We start from the raw sequence: 4014 nt of genomic DNA on the forward strand, positions 1-4014 counted from the left end.
TCGGCAGGCGGACGCGCAACCACTGCGCCACCAGGGAAGCCCCAGAGAATTTACTTTTATTGAACGCCTACTATGTGCCCATTATCCTTAATCCTCACAACAATTCTGCAAGGTTGGTATTTTTGTCTTTATTTAACAGATGAAAAATCCAAGTCTGAGAAAGATTAAGTGACATTCCCCAAGAGAGTCACGATTAGAATCGAAGTCACCCTGGGTTCAAAACTAGTGGTCTTGCACTGAGTGGATTCATGGAAGAGGTGGGGTTTGAGTTTAGCTTAAAGGATGAGCAAGATTTACACATCAGAGACAGGAGGCAGAAGGTGAGCTGGGGGCCCCAATAAGGCAATAGCATCCAGTTTCCGTGAAGCCTAAAGGTGTGTGAGAAATGAGTGAGAAGGTGGGAACAAACTGGAAAGCATGGAAAGGCACCTAAGGAGTTGGATATATTTTTTTAATATTGTACGTGGGGAGACACCAATAGAGGCGTTTAAGCAAGAGAATGATGTAGTTCCCGTTTTAGGATGTGTTGCCCTGGCAGGTGATTAGACTACATTCTGAGTTTGTAGCAGCAACTGTCTTGGTGAGAAAGGAATCAGGCCTGAGCCAGGACCACAGCAGTGGGGAGGAAGGTGGACAGACTGGGAGGAGTTGAGTGCGTAGGACATGGCTGATTAAATGGAGAATGACAGAGAGGATTCCAAAATGTCACAAGCCTGGAAAACAGAAACTGTCCTTGTATCATTCGAAGCCCCTCCTGGGCCAAATAAAGAGCACCTGTCAGAAGTCAAAGTGCACAAAGTCCTAGCAATTCCACGTCCAGGAATTTAACCCATAGATATGCCTGTAGGTAGACAAAGATGTATGTTCAAGGGTATTCTCTCAACTTTGTTTTGATATGAGGATATTGGGAACAGCCTAAATGCCCATCATTTGGGGACTGTCGAGGTTAATTATTGTATATTCACAAATGGAACACTAAGTAGCTTCCTGAAAGGGGGAGACAACGTTATGTATCCTGATACAGTACAGTAGCCAGATAGATGGCTAGGATAAAAATCAAACAAGTTGTGGTGTTAGACTATACTATGACTCATTTGTAAGAAGAAAAAAAGATATACTTTTCAAATTACTGAAGTATTTATGAATGAAATGACTCAATGTCTGAGATTTGCATTAAAATAATGAGATGGGAGTGTAGTGAGTAGGGATAGAAATAAAACAGGATTGGCCGTTGAAGTGATATTGCTGAAGCTGGCTGATAAGCACATGGAGGTGGATTTTATACCATTTCCCCTATTTCTGTGTATGTGTAAAATTTTCCATTTTACAATGTGGGGAAATGTTCTCAGCCTTCCAGTCTCATTTTCCCCCTTCAAGTCTCCCATTCCAGCTAAAACATGCACCGTGTTCGTTTGTGCCTCTGACAACACTCTTCCCTGGGAAACTTCTCTGCCTGAAAATCCCTACTCTTTCAGCAACACCAGGGGCAGATGTCACCTCCTCTGAGAAGGCTTCTCCAGCTCCTACAGTCAGAAAGGTTGTGCCTTCTCTGTGCTCAGGGCTGCCTGCGGAGTGTCTATATTCTGTGATTGCAAATACTTTGCTCCAATGTCATCATCCATCTCCTCAGGAGACAGTGAACACTTCTGTAAATGAGACAAGGTCTCACCATCCTATGTCTATCCAAATCCTTAGCCCTGTGCTTGGCTTATTATTGGCACTTAATAATAGTTTGTTAATGGACCGGGTCTACGGAGGAAATGGTTGGTTGTTTGGTGTGGAACGTGCTGATTGTGAGAAGTCGGAGGAGTACAGGAGGAGAGAAAGTGAATGAATAACGATATTGAGCTTGTGCTAGAAGTGTGCAGAGCAGAGAACAAGAAGAAAAGCTCCTGCTCTCAAGGACTTCACTTTGCCTTTGGTTGGGGGAGAGGATGGAGAGAGTTGTAATTATAGAGCATGATGGTGCCGCAGAGGAAACAGACGTGGCCAGGCTTCCAGAGAAGCAAGTATCATCATCCCTCTTATGGATGAGTGGCTGAGCAGGTGTTCAGATGGAGTCACTCTGAGGGCTGATGAAGCCCACAGCTGTGAGTGCTGAGCAGGACTGAGCCCTCATCGGCCCCTCCCGAGCCCACGCTCTTTGCTCTAACCCCACACTGCCTCTCAACAAGCAGGTGAAGATCCAGAGCTCAGGTTGAACATTCAGATTTAGAGGTCATCTGTCTAGAGGAGACAGTTGAAATGGGAGGAGGGAAGGGCTCTTAGGGAGACCATGAGAGGGAAAGTAACAGCAGCTGACATTCACTGAGTCTAGGCATACTCACCCCACAGGAAGACTTTTACACGCATGAATGCATTTATTATATAACAACCTTCATGAGGCAGGGGCTCCTAACAGCCCCCACTTTACAGTCCAGAGAATGGAAACTTAGGCAGAGTGAAGTCAGTCGACAGAGGTCACACCCCAGCAAACAGCAGAGCCTAATCACTTACCTACACTGCCTTTTTTGGAGAGAAGACTGAGATCAGAAGCCTGGTAAGAAAATAGTGGAACTGGTGAGAGAGAACAAGATTTCATCCAGGGATGTTGGATGAGAGATAGGGTGGTGGGGGAAGAGTGCACTGGGGGCCCAAGAAAGACTGTTAGAAAGGAACCAGTGCACAGTGTCAGAGTCCATGGGAAAATCCAGCAAGGAGACCTGAGGGGTTGTGGGACTCGGCCAACACCAGGTGACAAGGGACCTTTGACAGAGCTCTTCTGGGAGATGCAAACCTGATTGCCTACAGGCTCACTGCCCAAGCCCCTGCTTGCTGCCCCTGACTTACCCCCTTGCCTCCTGTTCTGATTCCTCCTGCTCAACCTGTCTGTTTCGGGGAAGGGGCCCTGCTCCCCACTCTCAGCCTGCCTCTCCCCAACCCTCCTGACCCCCAACCCAGCACCTGCAGAGCCAGCTCTAACCAGCCGGTGTACCGCCTGCAGGCTGTACAGCCTCCCCTGAGGCCACTCACTTGCAGCACATGCCAGGCAGCCTGTAAAGGACAGCAGCAACCCTCACCAGGGACACATGCTGGACTGGGGAACAGGTAGGGGCTAGTGGTTCAGGGGAGTGGGAGGGAAGAAAAGCCAAGAGGCTCTAGTGAGAGCAAATTAACCAGCCACTCCCCATGGGTCTTTATCATGGGGCTCAACCACGTTTCCTGGCTTAATTGGATCTGCACGGAGCAATTGAAAGGAGTAGCTCTGATCAGACCACATGGCTTTGTTTCCCCATCCCCGCCCCAACCACAACCAATGGGAACAGGATGGACACCTGCCCCAAGAGGAGGCTCTGAGGGCTGGATCCTCTCCCTGAGCTTTGGGATTGGGCCACATAGTAAGTGAGTGGCCAAGGACCCAATGGTCCCAAGGACCCCAGTGATCCACAGGGAGCGGAGCTGAGTCAGAGAGATACATGACAGAGCACGAGGGTTAGTAAAGGCCTATGGACTCTCATTGCTGAAGGTCCAGGGCATCCCCATCCCCGCCCTTCCTGAGGTCTGATGGTTCAGCTCTCCCTGGGGTTCCACAAGTCCTCTCTCTAATAAAATCCGGGTAAATATGAGTGGATTTCTGTTGCTGGCATCCCAGGTCAGGAATGAGAACATGGGGCAGGGGTCTGAGGGTGGGAGGTTCTAAGTTTAGGTTTTGGGAATAAGTGTGTTGATGTCTAAAACAATGCAGGTGGCTCCCTCAAGTCCCTAAGGACAAATCCACTCCATTCTGTTCAACAGACATCTATTGAGCACCTGCTTTGTGCCTGGCATTGTGTTAGGTGCCAGGGCAGCAAAGACAAATAAGCAGCAGCTGCTCTTGTGGTGCTCACGGTCTTGGAGGAGATACAGACGTGGAAACATATTACAATATGGCTTAATACAAGCAGCGATGGTAGCACATACAAAGTGGGTGCTGGAAGGGAGTCGTGGAAGAGCAAGCCCGGCTTGGAGTCATGCAGGAATGCCTGAGGGTCCTGG

The sequence above is a fragment of the Physeter macrocephalus genome, chromosome 1, assembly GCF_002837175.3.
Source record: "Physeter macrocephalus isolate SW-GA chromosome 1, ASM283717v5, whole genome shotgun sequence".
Lineage (NCBI taxonomy): Eukaryota > Metazoa > Chordata > Mammalia > Artiodactyla > Physeteridae > Physeter > Physeter macrocephalus.